Genomic DNA, 19,695 nt, shown 5'->3' on the forward strand with positions numbered 1-19,695 from the left:
GGGGAAATCTCTTTTCGTGAGTACATTGAGGAAAATGCTGCCTTTTCACGCATGTGGCTAAGAACTGGCACCAGGAATAGCAAATGTGTCGTTGTGGGTAGTCCTTGGTGAACCTGGGCAGGTGATCTTGTTGTGTTGAGGCATGCTGAGTATAAGCTGCTGGATGGGAGAGGTGCACAGGAGCCAGGACAGGCAGAAGGGACGGTGTGCGCCGACACAGACGGATCTTTAATCTCTCTGAATTTCCCAACGGACGTTTTCATTCTTAGGAAGATTACTTAGAAACTGACCGCTTTGTTCCACGTGAAAGCTTAGTTGATCTCATCTCTCGTGACTTCAGGGCTCTCACGACTCCATCGTCTCTCCTGAACTCTCTTGACTTCTCAGCCCACCGAGTCTTCTATCTAATTTCTTCACGTTGTCATATATACAAGTCCACTGCCAGATGCTGACTTGCACAAGGTCCTGGGAACCAGTCTCTCTTGGCGTGACCTCTTTATTAGCTGTGTGGACAGTTTCCTTTCTACTCTGGTCTAATGAACCTTACTGCTTCCTGGCTTTATGACCTCCTCAGCCCCTCCCCCACCATTCCTGTCCTGCACCCAGACTGCTTATCGAGCTGGAATTTATTTGATTTCTCTCTCCCTGCCCCCTGTCCTATGGGAAAGCTCAAGGCTAGCCTCCCTTAAGCGTTAATAAATGCAGTTTATGCAGTGGAATCCTTGGATAATTCAGGCTTGACCCTGTCACATGCTTTTTAGACAAGACTTGCTCTGCATAGTTTAGGACTGAGAATCTAACATGCTGTTCACATTCTAGGGCTGTGGATTATGCTAAAGATGTGGGACACGGGGCTGACATGTATGGCACACTTCCCGTGTTCAGAGTGAAGGAGGAGGGAACCAGGATGTTCTGTAGTGAGTGTGGACTACATCAATTCTTATCTCCCACCCTGAGATGAATCAAAGGTGAGAAAAACCAAAGGAAATCATAGGAGGACAGTGCATTGTGTTTTGTACTGAAATATCGTGTGAACTCTTGTCTGGGTACCATATGAACACCCCTAACACACCTTTTATATTGCAGCCACCTGATTTCTAGATGTTTATGAGCCCACTACATTTAGCCAAGCACATGTCTTACTTTTCTTTTAAGCTGTTGGTACTTTCTTGGATTATGCCCTGTTTTCTTTTTTTCTTTTTGTGATTGATTACGATTTATCTTGGCAGTGGTAGGAAGCTCGTTGTTATAGACTGGTTTTTTCTTTTAGTAGTTCAGACAGTGAAGAATGACTTTCTAATGCTGCTAAGTATTCTAGGCAGTGGGGTAGGGAGAGAAGGGTAGATTATTTAGCTCTAGACATGCAGGGTGCAGGGGCAGGGAAAAGGAAGGCGGTTTCCAATTTCATAGAGAAAATTTGGACAGCGTTTGAGCAGGGAATAAGAAAAATACCCAAATGTAATTTTATAGCCAACTTCCCATGTCTTCATGTCTGCAGGATAACTTAAGATCTTCTGGGTCCCTTGCCATTCAGTTTGCTGAGGGTCCAAGAGAAATAGGAGGAGGGCTGGGAAAATTCCTCTAGATGGTTGGGATATACAAGGTTTGCTGTGCCGTTTAAAATTGAAGCCTAATTGTACAATATCAATCATGGTTTGTTTCTAAAATGATCTTTCTGCGCAAATATAACAGAAAAATCTCGAGCAGAATTTCTGCTTCTGCATATATGTTATAATATTATCAAGGTCTTGGTTCCGCAACCAGTGGATGGGCCCAGTAGGCAATCCAATGAATATAAATACAGCCATTCAATTTTATATGATGGAAAAGTAATCCACATCCAGTAAAGACTGTACTTCGACTTTGAATTTTGTTCTTTTCCTGGGCTTGTAATCTGAGGTATGTTCCTTCCGCTAGGATGCCAGAGGTGAAGACCAGTTCTAGACGGTCGTTAGCTCATGACAGGAGACAGCCAATGCTCTGAGCTGCTCTGATAGCAGCAGGTGAGACATGCATCTTTCGACTCGCCTTGTTTTTAGCTTGTAACAGGTTTAGCTGAATAAACCCTGCTTAGCGTTAAGGAGAATGGATTGATACTCCCATACTTGTAAACTCTTGGTCTTAAGGTCTCCCGTCCTGACACCCCTGACCAAGAGAAAAGAGCAAGACAGCAGCGAGTAGGGAGAATCAAGTCAGTTGTCTTGACCCGCTGAGACTGAGGAGAGGAAGATTGTCGAAGTGGCCCTGGGGCGTATCTTCTGCTGTCCCTCCTGCTTCCCAGAGTTTTAGCATATCCACATGCCTTCCTCCCCATGATAAGACTCCTAATATTAGGCCTATTCTAATACTACAGGCTCCATGTTGATGGTGACTTTGTTGTCCTGAGGACCCAGGACACAAACTACAATGAGTAAAAATCTGGGTGTTTCATGAAAAAAAAAAAAAAAAAAAAAAAAAAAAAAACCAGAAGGATGATATGAATGTTCCTATGGGGTTGAGGATTTTATTATGGATACAAGGGAAAAAACTGGTAGAGGCAGAGATAGCTGGGAGAGTTCAGAGTGGACATGACCAGAAGACTGAGCTAGGCCCCCGTAAGGAGAGGGAAGGAGGGCCAGGAGCTAAGAGGTCAGGAGGCAGAGGCCTTAATCATGGGGGGGGGGGGGAGGTATAGGTTTACACAGGAACAGCTGAGGGAAGGGCAGCTCAGCCTCTGGAGAAGTTTTTAGGGGAGGGGGCCGTGAATGACAGCCAGGAAGAGCCCGCAGCAGGTGGGCACTGAGGGATGCTAAGAGAACCTGGAGCCTTCCTCAGTTTTGGTGTTAATAGCCTCCTCAGATGTCTGTTCTAGGTCTGAGACCTAACAATGCTGTCAGCTAAAAGTGAAATTTGAGGCCATATACGCAGTTGCTATTTTACTCTTCTGCTCTTTGGGGAGCCCGCCACTCTGCTTCCAAATAAATCACACACAGAGTCTTAGTCTTACATTGAATGCTCAGCCTTAACTTGGCTTCTTTCCAGCCAGTTTTTCTTAACTTAAATGATCCCATTTATTCTTTGTCTCAAGGCTTTTATCTTTCTCTATATCTGTACACCTTTCTCTACTTCTTTCTCTGTGGCTTGTAGCTGGGTGACTGGGTGTGTGGGTTGCTAGCACCTGAAGTCTTCCTTTTCCTTTTCTTTCTCTAGATCCTTGATCCTTCCATTTTTCTCTTTTTCTCTTCCTATTTATTCTCTCTGTCTGCGAGCCTTGCCCATCCTTTCTCCAGACTTGCTGTTGCCTGTTCAGCTCTTTATTAGATCAGGTGTTTTAGACAGGCAAAGTAACACAGCTTCACAGAGTTAAACAAATGCAACATAAAAGAATACAACACATTTTATCATCACTAAGCAAATGTTCCACAGAATAAACAAATGTTCACATCTTAAAATGGTATTCCACAGCATATATATGGAAGTAGGGTTAGATGAAGCATGCACTTTAGTGTGAGACCCTTAACTATATACTGCTCTGTTCCCAGGTCACTGATAGGAAAGCAGAGAAATCCAAATGATCCCTGCCTATTAGAGTCCCGTGAGGAGTCTCTCATTACATGCACTCTGAGCTTCTAGTAAGGAAGAGGCAACCAGAGTTAGATACAAAGGACCAATCATGAGGAAGGTTTCTGACATGAAGACATCAGCCAGCCCACCATCCACAGCAAAATCAAGGAAAAGTTCATTGCAAGGGGGCATAAAAATGTCACCACGTGAAGGCTTACTGTGAACATTCCAATATTTTCCAGTGGTCTTCTTCTGAAAGTGACATGGTGCCAGGAGTGATTGATTTACAAGGACAGAGGTGGGATTTTGTTTTACATTTTGACCATTGTGTGTTGTGGAGCGAGTTGTGGCTGTTTGGATTGCTTCTTTATTGGGGAAGGTACAAGGTAGACTGATGTTTCTCTTTGTTTAAAGGATTGTGTCAGAACACAGAGTACAGCTGGCTCTTTCATCATCATGATCACAGCTGCCTCAAGTGACACAAGATTGTTAATACACACTACACATATTTTCACTTCCCACTTAATAATCTGACTTCCTGGTTTTATTCCCTCTCCCCTCTCTTAGCCTCCCACAGACACACTTCTGTGCACGTGCGTTGGATCTTATCCGCCTGAGAAACTTCATCACCTTTGACACCTCCAATTTACATAATCCTTTTATTCTCTGTGCTCATTGTTCCAGAACCTTCCTCCCAGAACATCAGGGTCTTAGTAACTCTACTGGGTTCTCCTCCAAGTTGTATACTCAACCTACTTATTATTCTACTAAAGATGCCAAAAAAAAAAAAAAACAAGTAGGTAAAGGCTCCATCTAATGCAGCACCGATAGCTACCATTTCTATTTTTTATTTTATTGAAAATAGGGTTTTTTTTTGCAATATATTCTGATTACAGTTTTTGTCTCCTTCTACTCCTTCACCTCCCCTCCTATCCAGATCCACACCCTTTATGTCTTTCCTTAGAAAGCAAACAGACATTTAAGTAATAATGATGATGATGATCATGATCATGATAAATAATAGAATAAGATAAAGCAAAACCAAGCAAATTGAATAGGGCAAAAAAACAAGCAGAAGAAAAAGACGTGAGAAACATATATAGATGCAGAGACACATTTGCACATACAGGAAATTCCATAGAAACACAAAAGAAGGCATAATATGAACACACAAAACCTATAAGACAATTTTTTGAATTAGACATTTTTTTTCTGTTTTAGGCATGGACATTTTAAATTTAAATGTCATTTAAAAGTGTCAGCATCTCCATTTAAAATACCCATAAGTAGTTGCTTTACAAAATGAAAACTACCCCAATGTGACATTAGCTTAATCAATTAGCTAATGATTCTGGCGTTTCCCTGCTTCGGTTTGATCCATTTCAGGCTTTTCTGGGATCTTCCATGAAGCTGTAGATCTTGCCTGGGCCAGAAGAGCCTAAAAAGGCCCTATTCTCGTATCTGATAGGTGGTACCAATTGTCGCCAGGGCCTCTCTTTGGGGGAGCTTCTCATGCTGAGATCACAGTCGTGAGCTTCTTGATGTGAGAGTAGAAACAGATGGCACGGTCTCTGGAAGCCAGCTAGAAAATCACAGATCTCACTTCTGTGGACTCAAACTGCTCACAAGGTCATCCCACATTCAAGGTAAGAAGAAATACACTCAACCACCAGATGAGGAAATGACCTAGTCACACTGTCAGCATACAGGAATGAGGAGACTGTTGTGGCTGTCCTTACTAGCTGTGTGTATGCCTCCAATCACCTAACCCCTTTAGCAAAACATTTTTCTGAATTACTTCATGTATTTATGTTTATATATATATGTGTATGTGTGTATGTGTGTGTATGCACATACACACGTACCTGTGAGTGTGTGTATGTACATAAATATGTGGATCTATTGTATGGTAAAACCCAGCAGTGTGTCTGCATGCTCTTGCATTGGGGTTATGAGTAATGAAATCATTCACAATTATGTTGAAAACACAGTGACGCCTGGATGGGAGTTGTTTCTGATTGTCTGTTATTTTCTCTAAAGTCACTTGCAAAAGAGTCAATGCAATACATTTTTCTTAGAAGATGGGTAGGTAGCTCCTGAATATGGAATACATTTTGTTTGGATAAGAAACGTGTGATCTCTCACTTGCTCGGCTGACTTCTGGAAAACTGGCTGTCTTTTGTCCTCGTCTGTTCTTGCTGCTGCAGACAGACTTAGCTCTCGCTGCTCAGAACTGGCTTTCCCTCCCGGTTTTAGCTTTCTTCTCCTGTGTTTGTTTACTACAAGTCCCTTCTACCATTTTTGAAACTGGATAAGATGCAATCAAAATATTTAACGATACAGGAATATGATAGCAGAAAGTTGGCTCAGGGGTTTTAAGTATGCATGACTCTTGGGGAAGACCGGGGTTTTGTTTCCAACACTTATAACCACCTGTAACTAGAGGTCCCAGGGTCTGACTCCTCTGGGTTCCATAGACACTCCCACTCACGTGCCCATACATACCCTAGTCCACATCAAAGATAAACATAAAATACACTAAGAAGCCTATTGTAGTACAAGGTGGATTTTCACTTTAGAAAACAACATTCGTACACTCCAAGCAGACAAAAGGACCAAATGTTGGGACTGTTCCACTGTGGTAATATGTGTAGCATTCACTCATGCAATCAAATGGTTAAAATTGTGGAGGGAGATCCCTAGAGAGCCACTGGGCTCAAATGGATTAATGTGCTCTTTTTTCTCACACACTGCGATCAATCATTGAGAAGATCCACAGTGACTCATCCTTAAAAAACCAAAAAGTCACATATTTAATGTCTCCATTTTCATCGGCTCTTCAATTTTACCTTCTTCAGACTCAGAAGGGTTTTTTTTTTCATTGAGAAGTCATTAACTTGGTTATTGGCTGATGGGAGATTAATGAATGAAACATGGGCTATTCTCAGCTAAACCTACCAGTTTCCTGTTCCGGATGCTTGCCATTAGTTTTGGTTAAGTTTCTGAATCATTTAACTCCCGATGCATATCCTTCATACAAAATAGTTTTCTTTTCTCTACAAAATAATCCAAACGTATTCTTTTCCCACAGACTTCTGCACAAATATTTAAGCTTACATCTGTTTTGTGTCTTTTAGCCTGGAAATACACAGAGTTGAGATGGCCATGGGGCTCTGCCACGTGGTTGTTTCATCACAGGAGATGCTCGCTTTGCCGACTCCTGTAGCCCAGACACAGTCATCTTCTCATGGGATGCTCGCCTTGCCGACTCCAGTAGCCCAGACACAGTCATCTTCTCATGGGATGCTCACCTTGCCGACTCCTGTAGCTCAGCAGCCACTGCCATGAAGACATAGGCTGAAGTAGAGGTTGTTCTGTTCACTGAGCTTTCTGTCAGGTGTTCGGGAAGCCTCTCTACGGCTCTATTATCCATATTGTTCCATGATTAGTTTCTAACTTCCCAGCTCATAAACAGATTGAAGCAACCAAGCAGATGAAGGTACTGAGTTGCTGAAGGGTCTTTCTCCAAAAAGTGGCAATTTGACAGGCCAGCAACGATAAACCCAGAAGAAACAGAGAGAGCAGACTCAAACGTCAAGAGCACAGCACTTTCAGGCACATGAGTGCAGCCCCTGGTGAGCTAATGATGAGCAGAGGCCAAGAACAGCATCCAGAGCTTATACAAGGTGCAGCGTGTACCACTCATTACTACAGCCCCAGCTTGCCAGGAAAGGCTTACACTGCATCCAAACGGTCAATTTTCAAGGCATGTTGAGATCTCCAGCAGATTGTTGTTATTGCTTTTAATCTTATTAGTGTCTGCTCCTTAAAGGTTTAAGTTCAATTAATGGGAACATTTATTATGCTGTGTGAGTCACGGACCGTCCTTTGTATGTGTTTTTATGGCACATGTAATACATACCAGGCACCAACTAGGAGTTGTGTCCACAACAGCGAATCAAACAAACATTACTGCCCCCCAAGGGCTTGGACTGCACTGGAATGGATGGGCCTATTAAACACATTAGAAAAAAAAGAAAAGAAATACATATATGAGTCCAACTTGAATAAAGGCTATGAGAGTGGGGTGTGATGCGGAACCCCAAGAATGGGTGTGATGGGTAGAGGGATGGCAGATCATTGAGAATTTCCAGACGGCGCCACAGAACTCCTTCTAAAAAAGACTGGTTGGAGGCAGTAATAAGAATGGTGGGGGAGGGAGAAAGGAGGGGGTGGGTAGGGAAAACTGGGTGGAGTGAGGGAGAGAGGGTGAGGGAGAGAGGGTGAAGGAGCCTGAGTTTACAGCAGAGGAAATGGGGAAAGGCTTTGAGACAGTTTGATATCTCAGAGGGACTGTGACGGGGAGTCTGCTGACTGGGATACAGGTCAGAGAGAATGTGGAATGGTTTGTTGTTAAAGAACAAAGAGCCTGACTGGAGGGCTGTGCAGAACCCAGTGAGGAATCTGAGTCTTTTTCAGAGTCTCGTGTGAAGCCATGAAGGTTTCATAGCGCAGGCACCAGTGTCTAGCTCTGGGTGATGTGCTCGCAAGGCAGATCTCGGCAAACACACAAAGCAGAAAAGACTAATTTTAAAGGCCCTACATCTTAGACAATTTAAGGATGCTCCATAGGAAAAAAAAAGACTCAAAACTACAGATGTAATTGGGAATAGAATTCATCCTTAGAAGGACCCCAGACAGTCGAGAGCCCAGAGTTAAGCTCCCGGTGTTACAATAGGCTTTCGGGTGTCTCACGAAAGCGGCTGTGCAGATAGCTCTGGCTTTGCATGGGACCAAGGCCAGTTTTCAACTTTGAAACTTACTCGACACATTCTCTTGTTATTCTCATTTTTCATCTGTATTTTATACTACCACCCAATTCCCTCAATCCAAAGCACAATTCTAAAAACAAAACCAAACAAAACTTTCATTTGGCTCTTATGATAGATTTGGAGGGTCTTTTGTGTGTGTTTTTCCTATACATGCAAGTGACACATGGTTTGAAATGACGTATTTCTGAGAGCTGGCATCTGAGTATAGAAAACAGAGTAGGAGCAGGGGCAGAATGGGGGCAGATGATGGTGTTCAGTATCCCACTCGTCACAGTTTTAGTTTGCTAGATACATTTCAGGAGACTGTTACATAAAACTCCCACAAACAACAGCAACTTCTCTCCTTCCTCCTCCTCATCCTCCTTCTAGATCAAAGACCCTGCATGGTTCAAAGTGCTTTATTGTGCTGGAACACGCTACTTTTTTTTCTCTATATTCTTTGAAATATTATTAAACACTGTTGTAGATCTTTTACCCATTTGCTAAACGAGTTTTTTTTTTCTGTAAGAAATATACTGTCTATCCCATGAAACATTCTCTAAAGAAATAATGCTGGGATTTTTATGAAATAGAGGCCAGTTGAGCTGGCTAATTTATTCCAGTCCCGATGCTTTGAAACAGGAGTTGCAGTGAATGAAAATGATTAAGTTTGCACCCTGGCCTGCAGATATGAAGAGCTGCTGGGAAGTGCGGAGTGGGGAATGGCTTTAATTTACTGTGTGGATCTCAGCCCGCGATAGGCCTGCTTTTCATTTGCTTTCATTAGAGAGAAAGAAACACAGGGCAAGGCTTTCACGATGGCCAGAGTTGAAAAGAACTATTCGCTTGAAGCTCTGAGATTGTTATTTCCATTGAACAATGGGGTATTGTTCCGGAGGTTCGAGGAGCAGGGAGCTGGGACTTGGGAAAGCAGTCCTAACACGCTCTTTAGAGAGACTTCTAATGCCTTCCCCACTCATGGTGGGTCTGCAGAAGCCATGGAGTTACAAAGCAAGGACCTGGTGTAGTGAGCAGGGCTCTGGGGACTCCCCTCTACACTGAGGTGTTGTCTCTAGGCTTTCTCCAGGTGGCTCAGTCATCAGCATACTCCATAATCCCCAGACTACAGAAATAAGACTTGTGCCCTCATGGTCCTAGCCAAGCACCAATGCTGATGGCTTATGAAATGAACACAGCAAGGCCCTGTGTGGTGTCGCCACATGGATACAGGTGGAGACAATTCTTCCATGCCCTTTCCCTTTGTTCCGAGTCCTTCCTCTGAGCTGTGTTTGCACAGCCCACACTGCCCAAGACTGATTTATGGCAGCATTTAATCACCCAGCCTTGGTTTTTAGTGTCTTGTAAAGAAGTAGAAGAAAGCAGTCCTAACCTCCATCTCCTAGAGAGGACGAGGACGCAATGTTTTACTATGATGGCTGGAATCTCCGCCTCTCCTTTAAAAAGGTAGCATGGAAAACATCTGGCTTGCTTTGAAGTCAGTTTATTTTACTAAACTAAACTTTCTCAGATTGTGCCCCCTTTTACTGTGCCATGGAATACTTGATTAATTCTGGCACGAGTACACCTGTGTTTATAAACCTGACAAGTTAAGTCTGGAGATGAAGGAAGCTGGAGTCAGAAATTTGTGCCAAATTAAGTCTATTGGTAGGCTCCAGGATTTTTTTTTTTTAATTTTGCATTCTTGGTATTATTTTAAACAGTTCCCTATGTGGATAAATGTCTTTGTCTCTGAGTATTAGATTATTTGGAGAAGAAGTGTGTACAGTGGTTTAAAGCTTGGGGTTTTGAGAAAGCTGGGTTTATTTAAATCCCAGGTCCACAACTCATTGTGGGACCTCTGCAAAGTTACTTTGTGTCCTCAGGTCCCAGGAGCCTGAGCGTAAACTGGTGACCACCTGTGGTCAACATCCCCAGGTGTTCACAGCCATGTGCAGATGCTTCCCTACCGGTACAGCTGACTTAGGAAGATCAATGTCATGCGAAGGATGGTGTGACTTCCGAGGTAAGGTGCCAGGAGCACTGCTGCTCGTGAAAGTCAGCAGGCCACTTGGAAGGCCTGTGACACTGCCTGAGGTTCCTGCCAATCCCGGGATCGGGTGAGTGAGCAATCTTAGAGAGTCTCTACACACAGGGAGGACTGCAGATATAGACAACCATGGTTCATGGTCTTGTTTGTTTTTGTTTTCCCTGTGTGAAAGCCCTGGCTATCCTGGAACTCCCTCTCTAGACTGGCCTCGAACTCACAGAGATCCGCCTGCCTCTGCCTCTCAAGCTCCGGGATTAAAGGGTGTGCATCACACCCAGTAGATGGTCAGTGTTTTAACGACAACTTCATGGGAAATCATGACCTAAAACCACCCTATTGAATTGCTACCAAGCTTCTACCTGTGGGATATGAATGAGGCAACAGAAGGCTCTCATTGCTTTGACATGGATTTGGGATGTTTTTCTGTATAGTAATGTAGTCAGATATTTTAATCATAGTTCACATCAGGGGATTGTTGGGCACACTAAACGTCGAGCTCAGCCTTGCACCTTTAGGTTGGTGGTGCCGCCTTCTCCATTTCACCTGTATCTCTCCCCTCCTTCAGAGTCCCGGAACCAAATGCACTAGCTATATAGAAGCCCCGCAATCATAGACTCCGCCCTAGGGATAACCTGGGCCAAGTGTTGTTTGCTTGATCTGTGTGCTCATGAAAATTGCTGTTAATACTGTCTGGCAGATGAGGGGTCAGAAGTGCTGCATGGTGGCAGGGGCTTCCACTCTGAGACCTGCCCAAGCCTCCACCTCTTTGCCTTGTCTTTAGTAAGTTTTGTTCAATTCTTTTTAGATGATCGTCTGTTACCTCTGGACAAAGATGGTTGATCCTTCTCATTTTCCTTGGTGAATTGTCCCTCGAGGCTTAGACCTCAGTCTAAATGCCACATCTCCAAGGAGACCTCATAAATGTCATGTTTTTCCCCATTTACACGTCTTAATAACAATTTCACTGTTTTTTTCTCAGTGCATGTCATTCCCCAGTGTTAGCCCTATGGACAGTAGGAACCCCAACTACATGCCATTCCCCAGTGATAGCCCTATGGACAGTGGGAACCCCAACTGCACGTCATTATTGTCTAATGTTGGCTTAGTAAAGCCTTCAGTGAATGTTGATAGAAGAAAAGAGTTTCCCTGGGCGGTTTTACCTGGCTGATGATTGTTGGCGTTTAAAAGGCTCCATCTTTCCCTCTAAAACATGAATGAATACTACCCAGGCTTATAAAACAAGCTCTTGGTTTAATAATATGAATGATAAATTTTTTGTTAGTAAAATAACTTAGCTTTGAAATCACATTGTGAATTCAGTGCCATAGGATCTCATAAACAACTTTCCTAGGGAGTCAGATTTTAATTAAATTTATGATTTGGTTGACAATATCATTTATATTGAACAGAGTCTATTGAGGTTTGATTAAGTAAAAGCTTCAGTTATAGTTTATGTAATTGAAGATATGCTTAAATAGAAAGGGCCTCAGCGTCCGGTCTAAGCAGGAGAAGAACTCTACTGATGGACCAATAGAAAATTGAAGATGTCCATCCAAGAAAAGCCCAGTAATTTTTTATTAACAGCGCTCTTCAGGTGGCTACTTCAAGGCTGTCTTTGTAACTTTATAAATAGAGGATCAGCAATGGTGGAGTTTGTGCTTAACAATACATTTAGCTGGAGCCCAGGACCATCTTGTGTTCTAGGACATTGAGCAGTTCAAATTTGTACACTAAGACTGAGCATCTGGAAGTGTATACTATTGTATAAACAGGTAAGAAATGCTGACTAAGACTCCATTTAAGTAAATTTCATTTATTAGCATGTTGCAAAATGGGAATTGACTCTGGTAAATTAACGATGGGCAAAGATGGCTCCACTGATATTTTGACCAAGAATTCTGTGATTTATTATGTCTTTTAGTTTGTAAACATCACACACTTTACAAGGCAAGAAACTGTTAATTAATTTAATAAATACTATTGAGGTCCAGATATGTTCAAGGCTCTTCTGTAGGCAACTGAGTTGCTGCAAAGGGCACAAAGCATGTTAGTGTACCCTTGCCCAGAACAAATCTCAACATGGTAAAGACTTAGCAAAATTTCACAGAGAAGTGGTTTGCACCATTGGAAATTGCTGTCCATGTGCACACAGGAAACTGTCGGCGGGTGATTCATGGGTTTTTGAAGAGTCTGGACTTCCCCAGGCTGTTGTTTCATTTGGGTCAGCTGATCCTGTGGTTCCTTAAAGTCTACAAAGGTCCCTCTGCTTTAAGGAGACCAAGGCTTTTTAAGCTTGCTCTCACACAGCCAGAGGGGTTCCAGACAGGGTGAGCTGTTAAAGGCCAGGGAAGGGCTGTCTGTGTACAAAGAAGCCAGAGGCAGCCAGCAGCCTGGAAATTGAAGACAGACCACATTCCAGTAGAGACCTGAGGAAGCAGGGTGCATCTACAAGTTACTTTCTGTGGCAAAATGTGGGTGATCTTGGGTGTGCGCAGTCTTGACCAGCATCCTGAAGCTTGTCAGGTCCAAATCATCTCTGAGAGGCAATGAATTTTAAGTGCTGAATTGAACCTGAAGTGTCCTGAAGTTTGAGAGAAATTCAACAAAATACCACAATCTGATCAGCAATAAACCCCCTGCCGTACTTTCTCAAGGGTTTCAAAATCTTTGGGCAAAACTATCTTTTTCTAGAGTATGTATAGAGCATTTTTTTTCTAAATCCAAGTAACAACCCCCAAATAACCACTAACCAAAATGTAGAAATTATTTCTGGATCATCTGTTATGTTAGCTGAGGGGACTGTACAGGCTCTGAGTGTTGTGGTTTATTCTTAGGTCAAGTATCTCTTTGATTATTGGGAGACAATATACAGTACTATCTGATGGAGGAGGGTCATCTGTCTTTGTGTTACTTTCATTGGTTAATAAAGAAACTGCTTTGGCCTTTGATAGGACAGCAGCTTAGATAGGCAGAATAGACAGAACAGAATGCTGGGAGGAAGAAGGAAGTGAGGCAGATGCTATAGCTCTCCTCTCCAAGATGGACGCAGGTTAAGATCCTTCTCAGTAAGCCACTACCTCATGGTGCTACATACATTATTAGAAATGGGTTAATCAAGATGTGAGAATTAGCCAGTAAGAGGCTAGAGCTAATGGGCCAAGCAGTGTTTAAAAGAATACAATTTGTGTGTTGTTATTTTGGGGTATAAGCTAGCCAGGCTGCTGGGAGCTGGGCACCAGAAAGTGGCCTGCAGCTTTTTTTATACCTATCTGCTGTTTTACAAAGTTATAGTTTGGGCATTTGTGTCATTGAAACTAAGATCTTTAGGCTTAGATCTTTATTTTAAAGTTTCATCGAAAGTGCATTGGTTGAACTGGTTCATAGTGATGTGAACTGCTTTAGAGGACCATTACTGCTGTTTGGGAAGACAAAACAGAGTCTTGTGGGTTTTGCATTCTCACCTTTGTGTATTGCACAATTTAGTGTTATACCTAAAAGGCAAACAAATAAACTCTTTTTACAAATACTAGACTGACTTAAAAAAAAACTTTGGTTAGATATGTTTTGAAGGATTCTTCTCTGAAAGATAGTGAAAGAAAATGTCTTCTTGATATTTCTTCATGTCCATGTGAGTGTTTCTCTCTCTCTCTCTCTCTCTCTCTCTCTCTCTCTCTCTCTCTCATCTGTCTGTCTGCCTGTCTGTTTCTCTTTCTATTGTGTGTGTGTGTCTGTTTCCCTCTTTCTTGTGTATGTATGTGTGTACACATCTCTCTCTCTCTCTCTCTCTCTCTCTCTCTCTCTCTCTCTCGTATGTCTCTTTCCCTATTGTGTGTGTATCTGTCTGGTTTTCTCTCTCTCTATGTATATGTGTGTATGTCTGTTCTCCCCCCTCTGTGTATGTGTGTATGTATTTGTGTATGTGTCTGTATGTCTGTTTCCCTCTCCTCTCTCTCTCTCTCTCTCTCTCTCTCTCTCTCTCTCTCTCTCTCTCTCTGTGTGTGTGTGTGTGTGTGTGTGTAAAGGTCAATGCTCGCTATTTTCTCCCAAGTGCTTTGTGCAAAGAGGAGACAATTACCAGAACATTGCTGCAGTTGATGCCAACAAATAGGTGTTGCATGACAAGACAAGCATGCAGCCCCAAAGAAATCATTGTTTGAAATACAGCTTGATGCCAGTATGCAGCAAACAAGACTTGAATAGCTGAACAGAGCTTAGGAAATTGAAATTCTTATCAAAAGCAAAACGCTTCTCTCTCCTTTGTAGAATTTTCTTGAACATGAAGCCCATGTCAAGCAGCTGCTTTGGTTCATTTTTGTCTTTCTTACAGCACTTGACACGGTGATGCCTTCATGTGGGTGTTATGTGTCTGGGAAACAGTGGTGGATGAATATGGGAAAGATTATAGGCCTTTAACAATGACTTGCAAAGTTGTCGGGGTTCTTGGGAGAGGACAGGAAATGTTAATTTAAAAATAGTTCTCTAAGCCAAAGAAAAAGAGACAAGGAAAAAAAAGGTATTTCATTTCTTAATCTGTACGGGTTACCTCTTAGGAACTGAGTAAAGAATAAATCTGGGATTAGTGTAGAAGAAGAGCTGTTGTGCTCAGAGTGCCTCTCTCTCTCTCTCTCTCTCTCTCTCTCTCTCTCTCTCTCTTGTCTTTAAAATATCTGCTTCAGAGGGAAGATTACTCAGCAAGTCTCTGAACATGCCATCATCAAAATAATTTCCTTTCATTGTTTTTAAAGCTCCGATTGCAATTAGGAAAACAGAAAATGACTCATAGATTCCAATATTTTACATCTTGGGATAATATAACTTTTTTCCCTTTAATTATTTTTTGGGCCCAAGTTATATTTCCCCCTGTATTGCTTTTGGGTGGGAAACAGATTTTCATGTAGCACAGGTTGGATTGAGACGCATTCTGTAGCAGAGGGTGGTGTTGAATGTCTGGGCCTCCTGCCTCCTCACCCAGTGTGAGTGCTGGCTTTACAGGTCTGTGCTACCATGACTGGCTTCACACAGTCCTGGGGATTGAGCCTGGGACCTTGTGCATCATAAGCAAGAACTTTCTCTGCACATTACATTCCCAGCCCGTGATTTTTAAATTCTAAAATCTTGCAAAACCTTTATCCTTTGTATCCAGGTTTCAAGCCACATGTTAGTTTAGTATTTCTGCAAGCCACTGCCAGCAATACATTTTAAATACAGAGATACATTTTAAACTACCCTTGGGATTTTTTCTTCCTGGTAAAATGATGGCATGCCTTCTGCCTTCTTCAGGGTGGCCGGGGAAAGTGTAACTGTTGTCTGCAGCTAAGATGGCTATGTAAGAAAAGAACCAACTCTGTTCATCACCCAACTCCAGTTTGACTTAAAAGAAGGAAAGTTTTATACACAACCCTGCAAATAACCTAAAAGATGCAGGCTGACTTTTCTCTCCCACCCACCAATTCCCAAATAACGGTCAAGAAGACTCAGTATTAATTACAAATGTTCAGACTTATTACTAACTAGCTCTTACAACTTAAGTTATCTCATTTACATTAATCTACATTCTGCTATGTAGTATTATAATCTCTCTTTCATCTTCCATGTTTCCTTTTTGTGTCTTGTTGGTGACTCCTCTGATCCCATCCTTCTTCTTCCCAGTATCCTTAGTCTGGCTCTTGCACTTAACTTTATCCTGTCCAGCTATTGGCCAGGCAGCTTCTTTTTAAAACCAATCACAGTGTAATTCACACAGTGTACAGAAGGATTATTCCACAGCAAAAAGACTTTGTGCAGACCTTGGCTAGTATTTAAAGGCACTTTCTTATTAATATAAAGGTACCAAAAGGTAACTTTCTTCCCTTTACAGCATCCGTGCTGTATGGATGGCTCATGCACCTTGCTCCATTTCTACTGAGTACTGGAATTTGCAACATATCATGGGGTCTTTGACTGAACATTACTTTCAAAGACACTTTCTAATATTGTAGAAAATCTGGTTTTCTTGGATGAACATTCTTCCTAGCTGTGGAATAAATGGGACTTACGGCAACAATCTTTTGTTTGTATTCGCTTACCAGGATGCTAAGTTCTTTGACTTCCAAGTCTCAGCTTCCCTGAGCCTTGTCTCAAGCACTCTAAAGAGTTGGATACTGCCTTCCTCTGCTCCTGCTTGGCTACCAAGTATGACATACTCTACAGTTCACCTTGGAGAAGGCTTTATGGCTTTATCACAGAAATGTGATATCATTTAGTGACTTGCTATTTGAAATGCTTACCCTCAAGGGGACCATTGTGAGTTTTGATGCATACACTGTTAAGAAGTATATAGCCATTGAGAATGCAAATCTATAACAAGTTAGATAATTTCTAACTTAGTCAAGACAATACTATTTATAGAATTCATTTTCTCCCTTCATAATGTAGCAAAGGGTTTTTACTCCTTCAAAAACTTATTGAAAAGTGTGAAAGAAAAATTATTAAGTTATGGTTGATGGTCAGTGGTAAAATCATCATCAAATGGCTTGCTCTGCTTTAAAATTTTCTGTATCAGAGGTGACTTTTAAACTACCAATGTGAGTTAAAATTGTCAACACTTGTCCTAGCTATATAAAACCAATCATGGTCAGATATGCTTGAAGGATTAGTTCCCAGTTCTAGAAATAGGTGAGAGACACAGGGAGGAAGAGAGAATGTAGACAGAAGGCATGTTTTAGCTCACCCGATTTCATAAAGTATATAGAGTGATTAAGACATGTTTAATCCTTAACTAATTGAGAACACTCCATTTCAAATCTTGTTTAGACAACAGAAAACACAAGTTTTCAATAAAACTTCTCTTAATGTAAATAAAGGAAGTTGTTTAAAATACTCATCTGAGATGCTCTGTGTGTCAATCATCTCACTCTAGGACAAAGTACCAGAGATGATGACTTAGCAGAGAGATTTTCACAAGGCTCCACCCCCTGCTGCAGAGCCACCAGCAATTAGTTAACAGTTGCTGGGTGAAGCTCAACCAGTCTTCTCCTGGGATGATCCAATACCACAGAAATGGTCAGTTCTAAATAAATAGACATCTAAGCAACACCTAATGGCTTCAGCAAATTCTCTCTCTCTCTCTCTCTCTCTCTCTCTCTCTCTCTCTCTCTCTCTCCCTTCTCTGTGTGTGTGCATGTGTGTACATGTGGCAATAATGATTAAAGGGGAAGAGACCATGCATGTGAGAGGGAGTGTGGGAGAAAAAGAAAAGGAGCTGGGAGAGAGGGGTAGAAAATATGTAAATGCATTACACATGAATAAAATCTCAAAAAATGAAAATGGAAAATATTTAAATTTTGTTTGTATGTATGTGTGTGTGTGCGTGCATGCATGTGACCTATTCATATGAATGTCAAAGGACAATTTGCAGGTGATTTTTCTTTTCTTCTGCTATATGGGCTCTAGGGATTGAACTCAGGTTATCAGGTTTGGTACCAAACACGCTTTCCCACTGAGCCCTCTTGCTGGACCACAGATTTCCTTTGCTTACAGTTTCAGATGGTTCTATAGTCTCTGGACTAATGTGGCTAAGCAGAATATCACGGTAGGAAGTTTATGGTGAAGCAAAGTGGCTTCCTGTGTGCAGACATGAGACAGGGAAGTGAGAGTAATTGGCCAGGGACAAGATCTACTCCTCAAGGCCCACCTTCAGCAGGCTACTTCCTTCAAGCAGACTTAACCTCCTGACAGGCGTTCAATATAAATTTATTAGGGAATTGGTCCATTGATGAGGTTAAAATCTTTATAAGTGTTGCCACCATTTGGAGACCAAACTTTTAAATTATCAATCTTCTGAGTCGTTTCAGACTTAACCCATAGTACTGTGTTTTATCATCAAATCTCAATCTAGGAAGAATTCTTTAGTGTGAGGTAGATACCGAGACTCAGAGCAAAGTGAGAAACCATGCTGAACATAGAACATGTATGCACAGGCTTGCAAAGTAGGAATTCCTCCTTCTCTCCCACAAAAGCTTAAGGAAATTCAGTGTCTTCCTCAATCTGGAAGAGTTTGAGTTTTGCATTGCTGGTTCATCTGACATGCAAAGTATAAGAGCCAAAGAACATGATAACAGTTTTCCATATGTCTCCCTGGCCAAAACTAACAGATGCTGGCAACTGAGTCACCAGAACAATCTGGAAGCCGTCAACACTGGGGCAAGGGCCCCTTCCCAGCATGAAGAGGAAGACCAGGTGCAGACCAGGCACAAACCAGGCTATGCACTAGGGAATGGGATGTGAACTTGGGCAAAGGTGCTTCTGAGAGTGCGAATAGCTCCACTGAGTTCCGAGAGAGCCCAAGGAGACAATCTTCTGAAGACCTCACTCCTGCCCAGAGCTAAGGGAGGTGAGCAAGGCTGACACTGTGGAGGCGCTTTGTTTATTGACGCTTTAGAGGAATTCCTCTCCACACAGCAATTGCATTGGGTAGTTATTGAGAGGAAGTTGGGATTTTCTTTTTTTAGATGGGAAATTGGGAGAGAATTTATGAGAAATCTGGGAAGGCTCAGTAACTCTAAGTGACTTCCTCATTTCTAAGTAACTTTCTCTCTGTGTTTGTGTGTGGAGTTTTAGTCATACGATTATGTTCAGTTATTTCATTTTTGGTGTGTGTGTGTGTGTGTGTGTAGAAAAACACAGAAAGAACACATAAAACCTAAGAATATATGACATAATCTTTTACTCCCTCATTTTTTTTGATATCTAGAAATAACTCAGTCACCGAAGAGGGCAATCAGTCTTTTGCGTGAACTCAACATGGCCTCAGCGTTCATCTTCACTGGTCCACACTGCTGAGAAAGAAGGGTTTCTAACATCCCATTAGGAGACAGAGATACGTGTAAACAGTAATTGTCAGTTAAAATAAAAGACAAAAAGGCATCCACTTAGAGTTTTAGTTTCCTTTTGATCCTGACTTACAAATCATCACTACAGAGTGAGGGGTGCAATGGTTTAAAGTAACTTCCTTCATGTTTGAAAATGACTGGAAATTAATTTCTAAAACACTGAGCCTTTTTGGCGAAGGCTTAATGTCAAGTGTTATATAGAGGAGGTGATATGGTATCCTACATTCTGTCCCTGTAAACCTGCCTGACTCTGAACAAACCCAGGGAGAAAACTGGACATAGCCAATAGGCTCTCAGTGTGTCCCACAGGTTGGTTCTACTAAACAGATTAAGGGTGGATGCTTGTGACCAGGTAAGCACAAAATCTGAGAGTTTAGGATTGTTTGGTGTAGTTTAAAGAAAGTTAGTAGGCATGTGCTTTTAT

General features: G+C 42.0%; 1 long non-coding RNA gene across 1 annotated transcript; it reads left to right on the forward strand.

Annotated features, from left to right (window-relative positions):
• Positions 1-17,008: 17,008 nt before the first annotated feature.
• LOC126513238 (uncharacterized) lies at positions 17,009-19,459 on the forward strand. Its single transcript, XR_007595264.1, has 3 exons — positions 17,009-17,442; positions 18,534-18,772; positions 19,133-19,459. It is a non-coding gene; the product is annotated as an uncharacterized lncRNA (long non-coding RNA).
• The last annotated feature ends 236 nt before the right edge of the window (positions 19,460-19,695 follow it).

This window comes from Alexandromys fortis, unplaced genomic scaffold, assembly GCF_014885135.2.
Source record: "Alexandromys fortis isolate MF-2015 unplaced genomic scaffold, M_Fortis_MF-2015_v1.1 scaffold_127, whole genome shotgun sequence".
In the NCBI taxonomy this organism is placed as follows: Eukaryota; Metazoa; Chordata; class Mammalia; order Rodentia; family Cricetidae; genus Alexandromys; species Alexandromys fortis.